We start from the raw sequence: 24,581 nt of genomic DNA, 5'->3' as shown, positions 1-24,581 counted from the left end.
TCAAAGATTGGAATCTTTGAGTTTCTTATTCGAAAAAAAAAATAAATGTTTTTTTTTTTTCTTATTAGAAAAAAAAAAAAACATTTATAATCATTCGTCATGTTAAATACTCGGCTCTTTGGATGATGAACTACCTTTCTGTTCAAATATAGCACAGAAAGCTGTTGCACCAAGTTTATCATTATTCAGACTATAAATCGTTTATATAACTGCCGTTGTGTGATGCGGTTGCAGTAGTTTAATTGATAATAACTTGTACCTTTTGGGTGAAGAAAAACTGCTGGATATGAATATTATTGATGGCTTCCGAAACTTGGGATTACATGTTGTTATGGACGCAATTTGTAAGCCAAAACTATATGTCAATTTTTATTAAGAATTCTAGTTAGCATTCACCAGATTCATCACAGAGTTGTTTATGTGCCAGAAAAAATTCCCTGGCACATTTGAAAAGGTGCAGGTATTGTTCCAACAGCAAACCTATCTTAAACATGAGAAGTCCAATATAAGGACTTTCATTTGAAGGTTAGTTAGCTAGCTCATTTCCAGTTGGAAGAGTTTTTCTTTCCTAGAAAGTTTGCTTTCTTTTTATCCTACAAAGCAGGTAAACCAATCATACAATACAAGCAGTTTATGGATACTGGTCATTGTTTCCATTGCCATAATTCTTCTAACTCGGGAAGACTCGTCATTGTATATGGAAAGTATATAGACTGTTTCGCTAAAGCTGAGTTAACTGAATTGTAGAGTGCTGTGTGCCCTCCCTCAATGAGTCCTTGGAGGTGTCATGTAATAATAATAATAAACTCAGCTGGAAATAACGGGTATTTCTCCAGAAAGCATAGAGTTTGTTTCTACAGACAGACCATCCAAGAACACATTGTAATTGGCAACTACAAAGCACAAATACTTTGTGCTTTGGCCTAGTTGGCCGAGTGGTTAGAGTATATGCTCTCCAACCAGAAGGCTGTGGGTTTGAATCCTGCCATGGGCCATGGATGTTTGTGATTGTCTGTGATTATACTAGTGGTGTTGAACAGTAGATGGTATTGGTGTAGTTGTGGTTGGTTGTAGTTGACGTGAGTTGTATGACAGTTGTAGAGTAGGTGTCCTCTCTTGATGAGTCTTTGGACTCCTTGGAGGTGTCACATAATAATTATTAATTTTCCCTTGCGTGTTAGATTCAGTGATCTGTCATTGCAAAGTAACTTAGCTTCTGAGAACCTACTTAATGTTCTAATATGGTAGTTAAACTTATTTGCATAGTTTATTATTGCTCTCGGTTGCATGTATTCTTTTGTATAATACATAAATACTTAGTTGTTTCTGTTACACACGACCAATCACACACACACACACACACACACACACGAGTGAGTGAGGAAAATTAATATATCCTGCATTTTAAGAGAATGTTTAATTTTGTTTGAGGAAAGTATATGTTATTTATCAGAAATTAAATTAATTTGTTTACATCTTAACAGTTATTAATTTATAAATAAAAGTGAAAGTAACAACTTTTTGGTAGGGTTGACATTTAGCTTTTGTAGTTCAAAGCTATGAGTGTTATACTATAAAAAATACCATTGGAACATATTATAGTAAAAGAAAAAAAACCCATAACAGGAAATTATGGATGCTCAGTATACACAGAGTGCTCACAGCATCAAATCTATATATGTATATAAAGAAGGTAAGTAGCATTCCTAAATGGGTGAATAAACAGGTACACATTTTGCAGTTGCAGTTATTGTCAACTTGTGGATGAATTCAGTAGATGGCTCCTTTGGCTACTAAATGAAATAAGAATAACAGCTTGCCTAATACCACCTTTTCTCTTATTTTGCAGGTGGCAGCAGAGAAGATAGGGAGAACTGCTACAAGAAAAGGCACTGATTTTTCTTATTTCTTATAGTGGTACTGTAATAATAACTTTGAACTGCAAAGACTAAGTATCTGTATCCTATTTGAATGGTTATTTGTTTTTATTTATCCTATTTGAATGGTTATTTGTTTTTATTTACAAGGTAAGAATCGCATTTTGTAAAAAAAAATTAAAAAAAGACAATCTTTTTCAAAGATACCATGATGTAACAAACATGGAATCTGTTTTTAAAGAGTTATTGTCAACTCTGTTATTATTTAAGTATTATGTCTCGTTTAGTTCACGTTTTGTGTTTGTATATAATTTTGTTTGCTTAGTTAAAAGCCAAAGAGAGGTAATATGCATCATCATATAATTGTTACTGTATCCAGATAATTGCTGAAGAGTGTTCGTTATTATTGAATCATTGCAGTAATACACAATTTCATCACACTCTGCGTGCATCGAATTATATGAAATACAGTTCACGCAAATTTGTCAGTGATGATTTCTGAGTTAATTGAATAAGGACAGCATAAGGAATATAATAAATTTAGTTTAATCCTTTATCCAAGTGTGAGCAAACAAAGTTTGCACCTGAAAGTATCTTCAGGAATGGGATAAGGTGGTACAACACCGGGCAACTCGTTGCAAAGGTGGAGCAAGCTAACATCAATCCTATCTCAGTATCTCCCATAGTGCAAAACACATCTCCTTGCGGATATGTATAATGTTATGCATTAAGAGAAGGGCCACTAACCAGACTAGTTTCGACCTTTATTGAGACCACCTTACCCCAGTCCTGAAGATACTTTCAGGCGCAAACTTTGTTTGGTCACACTTGGATAAAGGATTAAACTAAATTTATTATAGTCTAACCAAGTGAAAAATAAACTTTGAACATCATTCTCTAAATCCAAAGTAATTTAATAAAAAGGTGGCACACCGTTTGGCAACTCCTATAGGTAGAGATGACCTTGCTAATGCTTCTGCCTGGTATCTCCACTTGGGCCTGGCTCCCACTGAAGAGACCTCAATAAAGGTCAAAACTAGTCTGGTTAGTGGCCCTTCTCTTAATGCATAACATTATACATATCCGCAAGGAGATGTGTTTTGCACTATGGGAGATACTGAGATAGGATTGATGTTAGCTTGCTCCACCTTTGCAACGAGTTGCCCGGTGTTGTACTACCTTACCCCAGTCCTGAAGATACTTTCAGGCACAAACTTTGTTTGCTCACACTTGGATAAAGGATTAAACTAAATTTATTATAGTCTAACCAAGTGAAAAATAAACTTTCAACAGTATAAGGAACAAATTAAATGCGGTTTAATGATGCCAGCATTTCATCTGTCACAGAGAAATTGTTGGGAAGACAATATAAATGTAACATGCACACAACACCAAAACATAGAAGTGATCAGTGACCCTCCTGAACTCCTAGGAGGGTCAGCCTATATTGGCACTGATAGTTTTGGTTGCTTGTCAAGAGATCTCAGAATTATATTTTTCACATCTTTGGGAATTTCACACAACTGTACTTATTATGGTTGATTTTGAAGATCTGCTGATTTAAAAAAAAAATTGCTTATATTTACCAGTGGTGAAGCATAGTAGTTTTTTTTTTTTTCATTTGAATTTGTGCATGGCATGACCTGCTAGACCTCACTAACCATTATTGTGACAGCAGATTTATTTTGTACATTCTTCCAGACAGCAGATCCTCCATTTTGTTCATAATAAGACAAGTTGTAAGTACAAGGAATTTTATATTCATCTAGAACAGTGGGAGAAGGAGATAGTCTTTAGGAAAGTAGATTAAGGGCAACCAACTTGATATGAGATTTGGAAGTAGTGCAGACATATTTCTATAATTATGACCATCCATCCTCCCTATTCTAATCAAGTTGTAAGCTAACTTGGTTAGAATAGAGAGGTGGATGATGAGAAAGCTTGTGAAAGTTTTCCGTAAACTGTGAACGAAAGTGTACTGGTGGGATGATGTGATTAAATTGTCTAGAAAGGCTAGACTATTATATATGTCTGAGCCATGTGGCCAGATGGAGAACACATCATCAGTACATCTTAGTCAGATAGAAGGTTTAAGAATGCCAGTGACAGGATTCTGTGTAGAAATTGATCAGGGAAGGCAGTAAATGGAAGAACCCATAGCTCTCTATCTGTTTGTCTTTGTTGCAAGTGAAGTAACCAGCATGGATGGCTGAATTGTATAGTGAGAAGTGATGTCTTGAGCAGAAAGGAACACTATTTTTTATATGCCAAGGAGGCTGTTGATTGCGATGTGCTTATGCCAGGAGAGGCTTAAGAAGTATATCATCTCACATGGAGATTTGGGTGTTATTAAAGGTAAAGGGAGAAGGTGTGGTCTTTTTTGCATGGTATTGATATAGACAAAGTATTTTCATCCCACTGAAATATAACAAGGAAATTGGTGTTTAACCACCAATACTAGCCTCGACCCGTTTTTCACATTAATAAATACATGGATGCAAAGTGTCAGTTGAAATAACATCGAATACTATAAGAATAACATTGATACAAAGCATAAATTATTTGACAAATTTCATCCATGTGGCCATTTGTGTTAAAGAATTGATTATGAAATCTTGTAGCTTGTGATATGTGAGCACTACCAGCTTTATGGCAAAACTCTGGATAAGATTTGAGTTGCATGATAGATAGTCATTAATGAATAGGAAAAAGATTGTGGGCAAAAGTACAGATCTTTAGAGAAAAGATACTCTGGCATTAATAGAGAAATCTGAAGAAAGGAAGCTATCCACCATAACACGTGAATTATGGTAGGAATTTGATACCTGATAGGAAATTGGCAATCCCCTTGCAAAGGAAGAATGATAGATCATAAGATGATAATTTGATAAATAGTCCTTTATGCTAGACTCAGTCAGATGCCTTGGAAATATCTAGGGCTATCACACATGAAATAAGCAGTGACCACTTCCTCGTTAAAATGAAATTAAGATTACCACCTAATTGGCTACAAGTAACAAGAACAGAAAGAAAATTTAAAACATTTGTTTATAAAACTAGACTATTAAATGACACAAATATACAATGGCTATATGAACAAAGAATTAACGAATATCTAGATAAAATAAAACAAAATGAAGAAATAAAAATAGAATGGCTTAATATAAAAACAATATTAAATGCAGCAGCAAATGAAAGCTTAGGAAAGACCAAAAAATTCAATAAAAGGAAAAAACTGAAGATCTGGGATGATACAATCAAAGAAATAATCAAAAAGAAAAAAGAAGCCTATCACAAATGGTTAAGCAGTAAAAGATTAGAAGATGAAATAGAATATGATGATGGAATGCCATATAATGATAGAATCATGGAACAAATTTGTTTCTAATTTAGAACATGATTTATATAAAATAAGACCCAATGTATGTAAGAATTTGAAACACTTAAATCCAGATACCAAAGAAAACATAAAATTAAACACTGAATTGAAATTAGAAGAATTTCTAAATTACTACACAGAACTGTGGACAGACAAATATTTTAAAAAAGACAACTGACAAACAATTAATGAAAATGAGAAGGAAATAACTAAAGAAGAATTAGAAATCAGCCTGAAAGAAACAAGAAACGGAAAATCACCTGGAGAAGATAAGCTAGGTTCAGAACTATATAAATACACAGGAACAAGACTCAAAGAAAGACTCTTATTATTTTTACCAGTTGAATAAAATTTATTCAACTGGTATCCCCCCAATAGAATGGAAAAAAGCAATTCTGATTCCTGTCTTTAAAAAAGGTAATAGAGATGACCCTAAAAAAACTATAGAGGTATCAGTATACTAAATTCCTGTTATAAAATATATAGCAGAATTTTAAATAGCAAACTAACGAAATATTCCGAAAACTTTATTTTAGAAGTACAGAATGGATTTAGAAAAAGACGATCATGTATAGACATGGCCTTTTGCCTAAAATTAATAATAGAGAATACAATTTAGCAACACATATTGCATTTGTTGACTTTGAAAAAGCATTTGACAAAGTTAAAAGAAACATATGATTTAACATATTAAAAGAAAGACAAATACCAAATAATATCCAAAAAGCTATCATAAGTATATATGAAAATAATCAAATGCAAATAAGATTAAACTGTGAGCTATCATTATATACGAGAGAGATAAACCAACGGGTCTGACAGGGATGTCCCCTCTCAGCAACTCTTTAATATTTAGCTAAATGAAATAATAATAAAATGGAATAAAAATTGCCATCAAGGTATTAAACTTTCTCTTACTGTGAACTTAAACACTCTCCTTTTTGCCGACAACCAAATCATAATTACAAATTCTGAAGATAACTTACAGAAAGCTATTTTAGATGTAAATGAGATAGCCAAAGATTATAGTATGATAATATCAACAGAAAAATAAAAAACTATAGCCTTTAAAGGACAATATCCAGCAAGAACTAAAATAGTAATAGATAACAAGATCTTAGAACAGCTGAATTCATTTAACTACTTAGGACAGTGGTGGCGAACCTTTTTATGCCCGCATGCCAAAAGTTTACAAATTGAGTTGCTGACGTGCTGGCATGTCAGCAACTAATTAATAAAACTAATTAATACAAAATTAATTGCAGAATTTTATTGAGACAAGTTTAAAAATTAATATAGAATTTCATAATAATGAACACATAATTTGACATACACATTGTCATATACAAATCAATATTAACCTATTATCAATTTAGTAATTTATCAATATATCAATTTATTAATGAGATTTTTGCTGTTGTGCATTAGATGCCAAATGCTTTATATCAGGTTCATATTTTGTCACTTTTAGTAATACACATGCAGAACTAGATTCATCAGTCATTCTATTTCTTAAACTGTCTTTTATAAAATTCATTTCAAAAAATAATGACTCACAAGCATATGTAGAGGAGAAAATTGATAATATAGCCATTGCTAGTTTTTTTAAACAAAAGGTTTCAGGAATGCCATTCTAAGTTCTCAATATTTCCTCTTCTGCATTCTTTTTAATTGCCCCCAATAATTGATCAATTTCCATTATTTCCAAGTCTTTTCTTAAATCGACAAACTTTTGTTTCCATATAGAACTGGATTGAAAATCGATTAATTGCATTTCTATATCTTCCAAATTCAGCCACTCGAAACTCTACAAATTGAGTTTATCTGTTGATGTTGTGTCCGGATGCAAAATAAAAATTTTGATGTCTCTACAAATTGCCTGAACTGCGTAAATCTTGAAGAAAATTCGTTGATTATCGACTGAATAACTGTAGAAAATCTTTTGTCAATTTAACTTGATCTGTTTTATCATGGGATTCTAGATCTGCAAAGACTTGTTTTTGTATTTGAAAAATATCGGAAGGTATTGGAAATGACGTCACGATTAAAAATTGGTAATTTAGCTTCAAATGCTTTGATTAAATCAAACATGACAATAATTGTCTTGTTAACACCTTGCAATTTAACATTAAATTCATTTAAGTGTAAACACAAATCAGTAAAAAATAATTTCAAAAGCCATTCAACGTTCATTAATTGATTTTTTTTTTTTTCAATGATTTTCTCATTATATAAAAAACGTCTGACTTCATCTAAACACTCAACAAATCTTTGAAGAACTTTCCCACGACTTAACCATCGGATGTTGTTGTACACAGAGTTTACCTCACTTAATAATTCTATAAATTTTCGTTTATTTAAAGTGCGTGCCTATATAAAATTGACCAATTTTGTTACAATGCTCATAATATCTTCCAGTGGCTTGAAACTAGCCTTTGCACATAAAACCTGATGATGTATAATACAATGAAAACCCAGAACTGAATGTCCAATATATTTGGTAAATAAATTGACGAACCCATTTACCTCTCTAGTCATACTGCGAGCACCATCAGTAGTTACTGATACAATTTTGGAGGGATCTATATCTCTTTCAGCAAGTGCATTTACAACTGCATTACAAATATCTATTCCTTTTGTTGTTGTTGCTAATGATGTTAAACTTATCAATTCTTCTTTAATGTTATTCCCAACACAATAACGAATAAAAATTGCTAAACGAGCTGATCCAGTTACGTCAGTACACTCATTAAGACAAAGAGAAATTAAACCAGAAGATTTTATATTTTTTGCTGATGAGCTATATTTTTAGCCATTTCTATGATTCTATCTTTCATCATGTTTCTAGCCAAAGGCATATCTTTTATTCTTTGAATAATTTTTTCCTTGTATTCAAAATCTTCAAAGACTGGTGCGCATTTTAACCATGCTTCTTTTATATATTCCCATCACTAAAAGGTTTCCCATGTTTAGCAATTACATTTGAAGCAAAAAGACTAGCAGCTGTTATATTTAAATGACTGCCGATAAATTTCATTAGGGTTGTTGACTGGATATTCCTATTTTTAATTGCCCGAGCAATAAATTCTTTCTGTTCATCCTTGCTTTTCTCAAGGAGCAATTAATGGTTTGTCTCATAACACCGTTTTACTGACGACATTCTGCACACAATTGTCCCGTAACATAAAACGCATATTGCTTTATTGACTTTCTTAACCATACTCTTCAGTCCAGCAGCTTTGGAACTTCTACTGCTTGAGTGTGATAATTTTTGTTTTTTTATTTTCGCCAGTCATGTTCGGTAGAACTGTAACAAAATAACTCAAAACTTAAATCAAATGCATTTTTTATAGTTTCAAAAAAAACATTTTATTATATGCCTAAATTAAATTATCTATAATTCCCATTTACAGTAGCAAAAACAAAACAGTGCACATGTGTGCACTTGTTTTGTACAATAGTGCACTTGCCGCTGCCTATTTCTGCCTACTGGCAGATGTGCGGTGCGAAATGCATAATGAACGCACTTGCGATTAGAAAAGGCAAAAGTCAGGGAATCCTAAGGATTAGTCATTCTCAATTCTTTTTCTATAGACTGTATTTTTATTTATTCTTACTGTATTAGAGAGCCAAGTCCCAACAAACTTACTCGTAAATACCGTTCCCATTTTTTTAAAGTTCATACATTAAACCAACATAAGTATTAATATTATATAAATTAAGTGAATATCATCGTCATCATCAAATTCCTGATATGTACCCTCAAGGGGTGTACAGGATATGATAGTACTACATGAAAAATTTACATCATTACTAACTTCCTGTTGACAATTTTCCTCCAAATCAGTCTGTTACTTGTCAAGACTCCAACATTATCAGATCTTATATTTCTATCGTCTAAGGCACTTTGTACTGTATCAATCAACCTATATCTTGGTCTTCCTCTGGGTCGTTTTCCTGCCAACCTGGCAGAGAACACTTGTTTTGCTAATCTTTCCTCTCCCATTCTATTTAAGTGACCATACCACCTGAGATTAGCTCTGTTAACGCATTCCTGGATGCTGACAATGTCAAGTTCTTTCCTAATATCCTCATTTTTAATATGATATTGCCATTGATGCCATCTGTTCATGCCTCTAATCTTTCTCAGGACTCTCATATCTGCAGTCTCTAGTCTTTGGTCAAGTGTTTTACTTCTGACCCAGCTCTCAGATCCATAAGTTAAAACTGGTTTGAACACTGTCTGTATACAGCTAATTTAGTGTTCCGACTAATTTCTCTCTTATTCCATATGAATTTATTCAGTTGACTTCCCACCATACCAGCTTTGCTGATTCTGTTGCTATTTCTATATTTAATTTACCATCTTCAGTAAAAATAGTGCCTAAGTAACTGAAATGTTTTACTTGTTCCACAGGTTCTCCATTCACAACACAGTTGACATTTTCAATGATTCTGCCTATTTTCATTGTCTTTGTCTTTTTATTGCTGACCTTCATACCATATCTATTACAACAGCTATTCAATTTAGTCAGAGAATCTTGCAGACTTGTAGCGGATTTATTTAGAAGTATAACATCATCCGCATAAAGCAAAGAGCTGACATTAACATCTCCAATTTTGATATCATGTTTAATACCACTTTCCTTCATAATGTGATCCATATAGATAATGAATAACAGAGGGGATAATGTACATCCTTGTCTGACACCAGATTTAACATTAAACCAACTTCCTGTACTTCCTTCAATTCTAACTGCTGACTTACAACTCAAATAAAGACTAAATATTGCTTGATATAATGCCTCATTGATACCATATAACTGTAGTGTATTAAATAACTTCTCTCTTGGCACCTTGTCATATGCCTTTTCCAAATCGACAAAACTTAAATACAGATCTTTGTTATATTCCCATGCTTTCTCGACTATTTGTCGTAAAGTGAAGATCTGATCCTGACAGCCTCTATTTGGCCTGAATCCAGCTTGTTCTTCACCAAGCTTTTCTTCCACAATTATTCTCAACCATTTCTCAAGTATACTTGCATAGATCTTGCCAGGAACACTCAGTAGAGAAATACCTCTGTAATTCTCACATGCAGTTTTATTTCCCTTTTTATATATATGGGTACTGTGAGAGCTCTACTCCAATCATCGGGAATTTGTCCCTCTGTCCAGACTTTCTGAACTATACAGTGCAGCCACTGTAAGATTCTTATACCATCATTCTTCAGCATTTCTGGTCAAATATCATCTACTCTTGCGGGTTTCCACATTTCAAGCCTTTGATGGCTTTTACTACTTCAAGTATGGATATGTATTCCTGACTGCATGCCTGGTCAGTGTTTTTTACCACTGTGCTCTCATCATGGCTTGTTTTATTTAGCAGTTTTTCAAAGTAATTACTCCATACTTCAAGGATATCTTTTTTGTACCGTTTTCATGTCATCTTTAACTGCTTTTACAGCACTCTTTCCTCCATTCCTAGGCTTTTTCAACAGCCTCCAGAATATTTTGCCACCTTCTTGATATTTATTTTCTATATTCTTGCCAAAGTCCTCCCATGACTTTTGTTTAGCTAGTTTTATGCAGTGTTTAGCATTCTTGCATTTGTCTCTGTATTCTCTAAGAGCACAAGCTGACTTTTTTGACAGGAACTTTTGATATGATTTCTTCTTTTTCTTCACTGCCTCTTTTAACTTCCTGTGTCCACCAGGGAGTTCTGATTTTTTTATCCTTGCAGATAACCTCACCACATGCCTCTCTCTGGCAGAATCAATCAATGTTTACTTCAGAGTTTGCCACTGAATCTCCAAGGTTTGATTTCTGTTCTCAAACTCTAATTTTTTCTTCAATAATCTTTTTGTATTTTAGTCTACAGTTCACATCTGAGAGCTGCTCAACTTTTATTCGCTTTAAAACTTTCTTGCATGTTATTCTTTTCAATATGAAATTCAATTTTATCCCGCTCAAGACTAAATAGTGATCACTTCCACTTTCAAATCCTCTATACACTCTGGTGTCCTGCACCAGGGAGAAAACATCACTATCAATAATAACATAGTGAATGAGACTTTTGTTATTCCTTGCCTCTTCTCTCCATGTGAATTTGTGCACATTTTTATGTTGGAACATGGTATTAGTAATAACCAGTCCATGTCCTGAGCAGAAATCCAACAGATATTTGCCATTATTATTAGCTTTGCTCTTTTCTCCAAATTTGTATGTCTGACAATCATTTCCTACTCTGCTATTTAGATCTCCACAAGGACCAACTTTTCCTTTTTCATTGTGTCAGTTGCTTTCTCTAAAGCATCAAAAAATTCCTCCACTTCTACCTTTAGTAGAACCTTCTGTGGGATCATAGGCACAAATAAGTCTCATTGTCCAATTTACTATTCTGATATTTGCCCACATCATTCTACTTGAGACTGCCTGCCATTCAAGAAGATTAGCCTCATATTTAGTGTTGAATACAATGGCTACTCCTTCTTTTCCATGATTGTCATTGGCTGAATATAACATTTTGTATTTATTGCTCAGAAAGATCTCACCAATTTTTGTTTCAGTCACCCCTATTATGTCCATCTGGTACTTATCTAATTCCTCAGATGGCTCCGTTTCTTTGCCATTGAGGATTCTTTGATAGTACTGATCTTTAACTCTGGTGATGTTGAGTTGGGGTTTGTTTCCCGATTTGTTCCAGTAGCTGACTTTTCGCTGTTTGCCCTGGTTCCCTGGCGAAAACAACGGGGACTTGTTTAACAGGGCAACGCCCCAGCCGGCATGAAATTTTGTCATGTCGTACCATCATTTTTTATTTTGGTTTAACCAATAAGAATACAATTTGGTCAGCTAAATCCCAAATTGCCAGCCCATCCTCGTTCGTTCAGTATCCAAGTAGATATCCAACAGGGTGCACCACGAGAAGGTGAGAATTGGACGTTAGGTCAGAAGACCTGGTCGATTTTCTGCATTCTTTTAAAGGCTATGTGGAGGTCTCCTCTCAGTTATACAGCTTTGACCCTTAAGCATCCCAACATTATGTCAAAGTCGACTACAGTAACTATAGAATTTTCTTGGGAAATTTGGCAAGTGTATTCCCATAAGATCTCTGGTCAGATTTCGCATGACACGTCTATAGTTTCTGTAGTCGGCTTTAAAATAATGTTGGATTTAATATCCACTTAATTTATATAATTTTGTATCACCGATGTGAAGCCTTCTGGTTATTTATTTTATTAAATAAGTATTAATAATTAATTATGGCATAATCATAAAGAATATTAATACACTTAATGTATACAGTGTAGCATGTCGACCAATATAAAAGTACGCATTTTAATTAGTTATCAATCACAAAACTAATGCTACAATATTGTAGTTTGCTCAGGCCAACATCGTTAAATTAACTTCTGGTAAGTTTCATTGACGTATCCCATTCTGATCACCAAAAATTTATAATATTATTCAGTATTAAAATTGATTATTGCATTATTAAATTGATTTTAATGATGTTGGTTTGAAAAAAAAAAAATGCTAGTGAGAAAAATAATTATGCATTGTAACTCGCCATAGAAGTCAGCAGAGCAGGAGAAGCAGCAGAAGGATGTCGACTTGTCGACGAACTTACTGTCGAATATAACTTACCCTCGCGTATAACTGGCACCCCTGATTTCACTTTACGAAAAAAGGCATTAAAAGGTTTTGCATATATACCTCCCACACAAAAAACAACACGCATTCTTCATGAGTCATTATATACAGTAGATGCAAGAAAAAAAAATAGTTTTATTGTATCCCTGAATAAGGTACAGAGGCTTTTGCAGTCTGTGTAATATATTTCTCAACAAATAGTGCAATTAAAGACAGCTGGAATAAAAATGGTGCCTAACTAATGAATCACATGTACCCCTCTCACAGAAACTATGCTGTATAGGCATGCAAAACCATATGTTGCACTGGAAACACAGTATCTAACCAAAACTATTGTCCAATTTTTCAATTACATGAAATAAGTGTTTGATTGCATATGAAATTCTCGATGTCATTATGACAAATCACAGAGGCTAACTTCAAATAAAATTCTACCACGAATTGAAACATGCCATATAATGCTTGTGTGAGTTCCCCTTCCAACTCAAACGCAAACAAGGCAATAGAAACCTATCATGGTTTGAAACTTTGTGTGAGTTAAGCCCGCCGGTAATGAGAAGTTCTGTCGGAACAAAAAAGGACACCCTGTCGTGAATGTCTTAAAACTAAGAAATATATAGTGAATGTTGTTATGACAGTTGCAGATGTTATGGAATTTGGTTGAAGAGAATTAGCATTTCAAATAAAAAATTATCAGTTCCATTTGTCTTTGGGTTGCATGATCTTTTGTTAATACCGCACCAATCAAATTCATGTCTTCATAGCTGCTCTCTCCTGTAAAACAAAATTTAACTTGTATGTATTGTAACAATTAAAAAAAAAAGGCTTAATAATTTATAAGCATATAAAAAGATATCACATGTAAATCGTTGACGTGCCAGCAAAATTCTCGGGCATGCCACCTCTGGCACGTGTGCCATAGGTTCGCCACCACTGACCTAGGATGTATGATCACATATGAAAATGAAAAAAGATATAAATGTAAAAATTGCAAAATATTTAAAAATAACAGGTGTAATTAACTCTATATTTAAACCAAACCTAGTTCAAAAACAAACCAGACTAAAAGTATACTATACATTAGCCCTACCAGTCTTATTGTATGGAAGTGAAATCTGGACAATAAAACCAAAAGACAAACGAAGATGAATAACAGCAGAAATGAAGTTTATGAGAAAAACTGCAAAGTATACTCTATTTGATCACAAAAGAAATGAAGAAACGAAAGAATTAAACCAAGAATCAATAATAGAAAAAATTAAAAAATATAAACATAAATGGATGGAGCACATTTAAAGAATGAAAACAGAATGATTACCAAAACAAGCCTTAAAGTACAAGCCATTAGGAAAAAGAAAACTAGGACGTCCTCCTAAACGATTCAACGATGACTTCTAAGGCCCGAACAGGCCATGCTAGGCCTAAATCCTTGATATGCATGATGATGATCACACAGTTTTCACTAAACTTATAGCTTGTATTTCATAGAGAGAGAGAGAGAGAGAAATGATATTGGCAAAGAAATCTGCTGTTAGTGGTTACTGATTAAATGGTGGGTTTTTAGATGGAAAAGGAGTTGACTTTTGATGATTTCATTAGTTTCACTAAAACTGAGGAAGTTCATTGGGATGTTAGTTTGATGGCTGGTTTTTATCTCCTATCTTTGGAATGGGTTGAATACAGGCTTGTTTCTGTGCTGTAGGGTAGTAACCAAATGAGTAAAAGATTGTAGAGGTGATACAGGATGGATTCTAGTTTCCAGAATACAAATGTTTAGTATAGCTGGGGAATACCCAAAGACTTGTTAGTATTCCCTTTTGCATTCATGCTGTTCAGGGAGTTTCTAATATCTCTGATGGATGACTACAGGCATACAGTGAGCAGCTTTTGGTTAAGAGTGGTGCTTTGCCTTGATCATCATGCAGGATTTGGAGGAGAATAGCCTTGTCTTTGGGTAATGTTACAATAGTATCATGGATGAGAGAGATGGAAATGGGATGAGTGGAAGTTGCTCCCACTAGCCTCAGGAAAACATATGGGTTCTTCCATTATGGGGAGAGCATTGCTGGAGTTTTGGGCCATTTGTGATATGCTAAAATCTTTCTTTAACTGCTTTATTAAAAAACTAAGGTTTGGATAGTGATCTGCACTTTTCGATCGAATGGAGAGATAAAGCAGGTGTCTGAGGCAGAAGAGCAAAAACAATAGTCAGTCCAAAGAAAGGAGTAGAAATCATGAAGGTCATCCCATTTGGCACTATTCTGGTGCCATAATACCAAAGATGTCTCTAGTGGCTGGGTGAAGGGCATTCAGCAGGAAAAATACTTGTTGAAAGTTTTTTCACTTGGTTATACTATAAATTAAAGATGCCAAGAAATTATATTCTTGACATCACATTATCATTTTAATAAGACAGTTGCAAAATCAGGAATATGTCAAGATTTTTTATTTAAATTTTGTAGATCTAGAAAAAATATATATGGCAAGGTACCAAGAGAAAAGCTGTTCAAAATGTTATAATTATATGGTGTAAATGGGACAATATACAGAACATAAATATTCTATATTTATTGTTAAGTCAAATCAGAAGTTGGAATAGAAAGAGGTGCAGTTTTAATGTAAAATTAGGTATAAGATAAGGGTGCACATTTTTATTCATTTTCTATATGAATCGCCTAATGAAGGAAAATAGCATTAAACCTGATATCAAACCTGACAATCTCAGCTCTTTATGCAGATGTTATACTCTTAAATAAATATAGTGCTGCTCTGCAGGATTCTTTGACTAAAGTGAATAATTCCATAACAAATTTGGCATGAAAATCAGCAATAAAAAGCTAAAGACTGCAAAAATAGGTAGTGATATGGAAAATGCAGCTGCATCCTGAGTGGAGACCCTATAGAACAAGTAATATATTTCAGCTAGTTTGAAACACTTTTTTTAGTGAAGATAGCAAATTAAATATAGAAACGTATAAGAGAATAAGCAAAGCAGGTATGGTAAACAGCTAGTTGCATAAAGTTATATGGAATGAAATGAGAGAGAAATTTGCCAAACAATAAACTAGCAGTATAATAAGACAGTTGCAAAACAGTTTTAATTTGTGGATCAGAGATACATGGATTGATGCAGTAAGAAACGCCATATAAAATCTGATAATATTGTAGCCCTAACAGATAATAGGCCAATTTGTAGGAAAATTGATTGGAAATTAGTAATAATGTAAACATGATGTAATAGTACTACTACTATAGCATCTTGCCTCTAGATGGTCCATGTCAGGAATTTGATCATAATTACCATTACAATTATGGTTGGTTATGTCTGCCAGACAATACCATTGACACTGTACACAAAATCAAATGGGAAGAGGATGGGACCTATGTGTTTGACTTTTGTGTCAGTATAGGATTTTAAAAATCAGCCCAATCTTAATGAATGTGTTAACATGTTCACATTGGGCACAGTATTTTGTTGCCCACAAGAACTCGTTTTACTGTGAGTTGTCCTTTCTTTATTGGGCAAGGGGCATTTTCACAGAGTTTTTATGGTATGTTAATTGCAATTTTTTTTTTTTCAGTAAAATATTTTATAAAATTAGTATTTGTGAATTGTGATAATAGAAATTCTTAAATGCAATTGAAACCGATTTCAAGTTTATAGATATATAACTCTAAAGAAGACATTGATTCATATAGCAAAGATATATTCATATAACAGAGATATATAACAAATGCTAAAGAAGACATTGATTGATTGATTCAGCTTGGGAGGTATCTGGTGAAGTTGTCTACAAGAACAGAAAAATAAGCACCCCATGGTGACACAAGAAGTTAAAGAAGCAGACCTGAAAAAGAAGAAAGCATACAAAAAATTCCTAGTAATAAGTCAGCAGATGCTCTAAAAGAATATATAGAGAAAAACGTAGGACAGTTAAGCTGTGTGTAAAAGTAGTTAAATGAAAGTCATAGGAAGACTTTGGTAAGAGTATGAAAAATAAATATCAGAAAGGATATTGAAGATTAGAAATGGAGGTAAGTACTGTAAAAGGAATCAAAGATGATAAAAGTAACATGAAAATTGAAGATACAGATATCCTAGACGTCTGGAATAATTACTTTGAAAGACTGCTAAATGAAACAAGAAGTGACAGAATTGTTTTAGCAGAAAATTTTCAAAAGAAATGCAAAGAGAAGTACATATCAATACTTGAGGTAGAAAAAATCGTCAAAAACTTGAAATATGGAAAGGCAGCTAGTGGATGATATTCAACCAGAAATTCTTGAGTATGGAAATATAAAAGTTCTGAAGTGTCTACACTGCATAATTCAGGGGACCTGGTCAGAAGTCGAATTCCAGATGATTGGAGAAGAGTACCTATCTATAAAAATAGGAAATAAAGCTGAATGTGAGAATTACAGAGAAATTTCTCTACAAAGTGTTCCAGGTAAGATTTATGCAAGCATACTCGAAAAGAGGTTGAGAAAGATTGTGGAAGAGAAACTTGGAGAAGAATCAGCTGGGTTCAGGCCAAATAGAGATTGTCAAGATCAGATTTTCACTTTAAGGCAATTGTTGAGAATTTGTAGTAATATGATAAGGGTCCGTACTAAAGTTTTGTAGATCTGGAAAATGCATATGACAAGGTGCCCAGAGAAAAGTTTTTCAGAACACTTCAATTGTATGGGGTGAATGGAACAATATACAGATCAATACATAGTCTATATTTAAGTTGTCAATCAGCAGCAGTTAGAAATGAAGGAAATACGGGAAGATTGTTTGATATAAAATCTGGAGTAAGACAAGGATTCATGTTACCTTGATTCATGTGATTCTATATGAATCACATTATGAAAGAAAGTGGCATTAGGACTGATATTAGAATTGGAGATGTCACACTTATAGCTCTTTGCTATATGCAGATGATGTACTGCTAAACATATTTAGTGCAAGTCTCCAGGATTCACAAACTAAATTGAATAACAGCTGTAACAAATTTGGCATGAAAATCAGCAATAAAAAGACCAAAACTATGAAAGTAGGCAGGAGCATAGAAAACTTCAGCTGCATTCTGAATGGAGATCCTGTAAAACAAGTAAAATATTTTAGCTTTTTAGGTACATTTTTTAGTGAAGATGGCAGGTTAAATCTGGAAGTAGACAACAGAATAAGCAAAGCTGGTATGGTGGGTAGCCAGCTGAATAAATTTATATGGAAAAAGAGAGAAATTAAACCAAAACACCAAACTAGCAGTATATAAAACAGTTTTATATACTGCTAGTACTGCTGGTGTTCAAACTAGTTTTAAGTTATAGATCTGAGAGTTGGGTTACAAATAAAGCACTTGATAAAGACCAGATACCACAGATATAAGGGTTCTGAGAACAATTAGGGGAGGAACTGATGGCATCAGTCACAGAATCACATTAAAAATTACGATATTAGAAAGGAACTTGATTATGAGCATTCAAGAATGTGTCAGCAGAGGTAATTAAGTTGGTATGGCCGCTTAAATAGAATAGGTGAGGAAAGGTGGAAAGGTTAGCAAAACAGGTGTTTGATGCAAAGATGGAAGGAAAAAGACACAGAGAAAGACCAAGGTCTAGGTGGATTGATTCGGTCAGAAATGCCTTAGAGGCATGAAATGTTAGATATGACAATATTGGAGTGCTCACAGGTAATACTGATTTTGAGGAAATTTGTTCATGGGAAATTAATAATAATGTATACTTATCATGTAGTGCTGTCATAGTAACCTGAATACCCTTTGGGAATACATATCAGAAATTTGATGATGATATATACATACATACTAGTTGTTTCTGAAAAGTAAGGTTTTTTTCCCTTCAGGATGTTTATTAATTGGAAGTTGAAATTATACACAAAGAAATAAGTGAACATGCACTGCTTCTCCACAAAGTCTCCAAATTTATTGATGCACTTTTCCCAATGATCATATTGTATCAGTGGTTCTAACAGGCACTTAAGCACCTATGACCTTCCAACTATTCTTGGATTTCTTATCTGTAATTTGTGGTTAGCCCTATGCCTTCCCAGAGTGTCCTATGTCTGTATATGCTTGTGTTCAAGGGGCCGGTTTGCCTGTTCTAATCTCCGTATGAGACCGGCTAACTCACCTTTAGTCGAAAGAGACCAGATAAAGGTTCCTCACATCTTAGATGGGAATTGAACCAGGTCTTTTTGACCAAAGGGCTTCATCTGTACTGACTGAGCTATGGAGGCTCCTCCCAATGATAGATCAGTTGATCCATACCAGTACTGAAGAAGCCCATGCCCACACCCAGTAACCAACATTGTGCATCCTGATAATCTTCCTCATCCGTAGTGAAATGCCTTCCAGAAATGTGTTTCTTGAGAGAAGGCTAAACAAATGGAAGTCTGAAGGAGCTAAGTATGAAATGTAGGGGGCATATGACATTTCCCAATGATTACAGTACCACGCACAAGTGATGTACACACTGTGTGGTGTAGCATTGTTGTGCACCAAAATCATCCCACTTGTCAGAAGTTCTGATCGCTTGCATCAGATGTTAACTTTCAGTTTGTCCAACATTGTAGAGTAAAGCTCTGCATTGATTGTTCCTCCTTTTGACAAGAAGTCTATCAACAGAATACCTTTGCGATCCCAGAACACTGTGGCCATGACTTTTCTCACAGGAGATTGTGGATGTTTCCAGGTCATGGAGTCTTGTTTTCTCTCTAGGGTAAAAGTGATGAACCCACGTTTTATTTCCTGTGACTAGGTGAGCAAGAAAATCCTTGCCTTTGTCTCTATATTATTATTATTAAGAGAGATCTCCAGGGAGTCAGAGACTCATTGAGGGAGCCCATATACTATGCACACCAGCTATCATACTTATTCTTGAATTCATTCACACTGCTTGCACTCACAACATCCAAAGGCAATCCATTCCAATCACGAACCACTCTATGACAAAAAAACTAGCCTCATATCTTTCTTGGCACCTTCATTCTCAGCTTTCAAGGATGCCCTCTCGTCCTTTCCTCACCCTCCATAAATTGAAAAATTTCATCACTTGAAATCCTGTATGACCCTTTCAGAAGTTTGTAAGTCTCAATCATATCACCCCTCTTTCTCCTTTTTGCTAGTGTATGCAGTCTACAAATTCTCAATCTGTCTTCGTAATCAGTATTCCACAATCCTAATATGATTTTTAACACTCTCCTTTGTACTCTCTCTCTCTCCAATATATCAGAATCACAATGGAAACCAGGAGATCAGATCTGTGCACAATAGTCCAAGTGAGGTCTTATCAAGGCCTTGTAAAGAGGCAAAATAACATCCTTATCTTAACATGTGAATGTTCCTTTCAGCATTGCAATTATCTTTTGAGTTGTATTTGCAATCTTTGCCACATGGCCCCTAAACTTCAACTTCTTATCTATTAACACTCCAAGATCCTTAGCCTCATCAGTTTCTTTTAGCCTAATCTCACCAATATAATACGACATTGGATATCTAATCATGCCGAAGTGAATGACTTTACACATACATTGAACTGACACCCATTTTCCCATGCCCACAATTCCAGCCTATTCAAATCATTCTGCAAAGACTGCATATCAACACAATTCCTGATTATCCTACCTATCTTTGCATCATCAGCAAATAACTGTAAGTCGCTTGTCAAATCCTTCCCAATATCATTAATGTACAGATTGAATAACAGTGGACCAAGCACTGATCCTTGTGATACACCACTTGTTACCTTAAACCTTGCAGACTCAGATCCCCTGTATACCACTTTTTGATATCTGTCAGTCAGCCATCCTCTTATCCATGCTAAAATTGTATAACCCAAACCAATTTTTTCCAATTTATGCAGCAGTCTGCCATGCTGTATTCTGTCAAAAGCCTTAGCAAAATCCAAAAGTATCATGGTGTATCCATTCCCCTTGTCTAGTTTAATGGTAACATTGTTATAGAATGTGAGCAAGTTGCTAAAACATGACCTTCCCTTAGTAAACCCATGTTGTTCATTGCAAAGTAAAGTTCACTGTCAACCCATTTCTGAATGCGGGCACTAACCAATTTTTCCAAAATCTTCACCACCACTCCTGAGATACTAATTGGTCGATACTAATATACCTATTAAAACACTCCTAAAAACAGCTTTCTTAGAATTTAAGGAATTAAGTATTTGACAAATGCTTAATGCTCTGGGCATTTCTAACTGCATAGAGCAATTATCATAGATATCTGATTTTTTTTATGCAGTCCTAATCTCAAATAATATCTATTATCATTATCCCAAGACCCCAATGGAGTCAGACTCATTATGGGAGGTCCCTTTGTCACACATACAGCTCATCATACAGTGCCTTAAATACATTCAAATTCTCTACAGACACTATTCCTCTCAGGCAGTGCATTCCAATCATTCACAGCTCTCCATGCAAAAAGCCAGCTTCTCACTCTCTTGCTCACACCCTCCTTTCAGGGATGATCTCTTCTTCTTCCATCATTTTATGAAAAACCTCTTCAACATTAATCTTATAGCAACCCCTTACCAACTTATACATCTCTATATCACTCCTCTTCCTCCTATCCACAAGACTTTGTAAATTGCATTGCAAACTGGACCTTTCCAATAAATCTTCATTCTTTCGAAAACCAGGTGACCAAATCTGTGCACAGTAGTCCATATGTGGCATAATCAAGGCCTTATACATCAGAACCAAAATATCTTTATTTTTCTACAAGTCAGTGTCCTCTATATCATTATCAGAATTCTTATAAAAAGACCAAAACTATGCAAATAGGCAGGATCATAGAAAACTTCAGCTGCATTCTGAATGGAGAGCCTATAGAACAAGTAAAATATTTCGGCTATTTAGACAGCGTTTAGTGAAATCACAAGGCAAATCTCAAAATAGACAACAGAATAAGCTAAGCTGGTATGGTGGGTATCCAGCTGAATAAATTTATATGGAATAAGAGAGAAATTAGCCAAACTAGCAGTATATAAGACAGTGTTCAAACCAGTTTTAAGTTATGGATCTTAGAGTTGGGTTAAAAATAAAGCAACTGATCAAAGATTAGAGACCGTAGGTACGAGAGTTCTTAGAAAAATTAAGGGCCTAAACAGATGGCATCAATGGCAGTAACATATTAAAAAAGAAGACATTAGAAAGGAACTTGACACTTTGTATTCAAGAATGTGTGACCAATGCTAATTAAGACAGTATGGTCACTTAAATAGAATGGGAGAGGAAAGTTAGCAAAACAGTTGTTTGATGCCAAGATGGCAAGAAAAAGACCCAGAGGAAGACCAAGATCTAGGTGGACTGATTCAGTCAGAAGTGCCTTAGAAGAACAAAATGTCCAGATATGACATTTTTGGGGTGCTACTGTCAAGCAATAGACTAATTTGGAGACAAACTGTTGATATAACATTATTAATAATGTAAACTTAATCAAGTAGTGCTGTCATAGTAGCCTGAACATCCCCTTGAGGGTACATATCATAAACTGAACTGGCATCCCTTGGACCCTATGCTCAATAGAGTAAGAGAAATAAGTACTGGCATCCCCACTCTCATGCCCACTCGGTCTAGTCAAGTATTTTTGTAAGGCCACAACATCTGAAAACAAATTAATATCCCATTCAAATCTTCTCAAATATCATTAACATACAAGTTAAGCAGCAATGGCCCTGAAACATATGCCTGAAGTATACCACTGGTGTTTCTTCTCACCCAGGATATTGCTCCCTCATACACAACCTGCTGATACCTATCAGAAAGCCAATCTCCAATCCAATACAATACACTAGCATAATTTCCAATCCCATTCACTCTAGTTTGACTAACAATTTATCATGTGGTAATTATCAAAAGCCTTTGCAAAATCTAAGCACACTACTATGTATCCATCTCTCTCTCTCTCATCCAATGCAGCTATCACTTTATTATAAGTAATTACTAAAACATGACCTTCCTTTAGCAAATCAGTGTTGTCCATCAAAGATAATGCCACTGTTGTCAACCCAATCTTGGATCATGGTTCTCTCTAGCCTCTCCAACACTACAACACCTGACACACAGATTGGCCTATAATTTGAGGTTTGAGTTTCTGTTGCCTCCCTTATGAAGCAGTACAATCTTCCTTTCCTTCCCCTCCTTTTGGAAATTGACCAAATGTAAGATTCATATTAAATATGCCAAAGCAGATGTCAACTCTCTGGCACATTCTTTCAAAATATGTGGTGATATATCATTGAGTCCCACAATCATTAGTAGTTTCATCAGCAACATAAAAAAATTTGAACTCACAATGCCAATACTCCAAATATGCACTGAAGTGAAATAGTTCAGGACATATTCTGAGAGAATTGTATAATATTCAATCACTTATGCCAGCCACATTTAGAGCACTATATGGTAAGTACAATAGTGGGCAGGGTCAGATTTATGCCCTGACATAAGCTAGACAGATGCCACTAAAACATTTATAGCTTAGGGGGCCACATGAACCTTATATATGGCTCTGACAGTGGGGTAAGAGTCCATAAATAGTTTTGAAGCTAATGCAAGACATGCATTTTTAGTAGTGTATTTTAAAATATCTTATATGAAAACAGGTATTTGATATTCAAAATATATATTTATAGAATTCTTTGCATGCTCTGATAGAAGGCATGCAAAGAAAATTTGATATGCCGAACACAAAAAGAATTAAAAAATAACATGAATAAAACTTGCTGCGGAATTTACTTATGTAATTTTTTTATTATTAGGCACACAGAATTTTTGTCTAGGTATCAAAGCCATTTTCGGTATGACTTCCAAATTAAATACATAGAACAAAAACCAGAAGACTCAAGATGAAAATACTTGAGCTACACAATATAGTGTGTGAATGATACAGAGTGGCATGTTATAAAATGCATTAAGGCCCTAACTATACAAACTTTAAACAAGATGAGATGATTAATTAATAAAAACTATTACTTACAGCAGTAGCGCACTCAGGATTTAATCTTGGGAAGGGGGAGGGAGAGCACTCATCATTTAATCTTGGGGGGGGGGTGAGTTGCGTAGACGATTTGAGAATGCACACTACATTGCATATGACTTATGACTGAGCATCTGCAGTGATCGGCAATGCATGATACCTGTGATCTCCTCTGGATCGGCTAGGACAAACGAAGTAGTGCTCGGTCCTCAAGAGCACTACTTCGTTTGCCTTGCATTCACAGTGGCCTGGATTCCCAAGAGCTATAGGGTATTCCCACCTTATGTGGCCGCTAATTCATAAGTAGTATAGAAATAGAAGACACAACATAAATTTAAAAGAATGAATTTTAATTAGGAAATGATTTTTGGAAAATTTTCTGGTGTTTTTTTTTCCCTTTTTCTTAGGGGAGGCCAGGGGTCCCTTGGCCCCTTCCCTGGGTGCGCCACTGACCTACAGAATGTGCAAAGTACTATATCCCATAATATAATTTTAGTCCAGCACTTTTGTTAATGTTTGGACAGAGTAATAAGATTTCACAACTTTACTTTCTTTGTATTATTTATGAATTTCAACAGGTTGAAGCTTCTTTTTTTTTTTTGGTCCTATTAGCCAAGATGTGTTTTGCCATCATGCAAATCATGGATGCAAAGAGTACCACTGAAACTGA

The 24,581-nt window shown here is 34.6% G+C and overlaps 1 protein-coding gene across 1 annotated transcript in view; it reads left to right on the top strand.

Moving 5' to 3' along the window:
• The first annotated feature begins 1,848 nt into the window (after nt 1–1,848).
• Nucleotides 1,849–24,581, top strand: part of LOC150110489 (phosphatidylinositol 4,5-bisphosphate 3-kinase catalytic subunit alpha isoform-like) — a 329,148-nt gene continuing 306,415 nt past the window's right edge. Inside the window, exon 1 of the mRNA XM_090394138.1 lies at nt 1,849–1,889. The gene's annotated coding sequence lies outside the window, so the exon portion shown is untranslated. The remainder of the gene's footprint in view (nt 1,890–24,581) is intronic.

This window comes from Typopeltis vanoorti, chromosome 1 (genome assembly GCF_054136105.1).
Source record: "Typopeltis vanoorti isolate ZY-2024b chromosome 1, IOZ_Tvanoo_1.0, whole genome shotgun sequence".
Lineage (NCBI taxonomy): Eukaryota > Metazoa > Arthropoda > Arachnida > Uropygi > Thelyphonidae > Typopeltis > Typopeltis vanoorti.
This window is presented reverse-complemented; position numbering and strand designations above follow the sequence as displayed.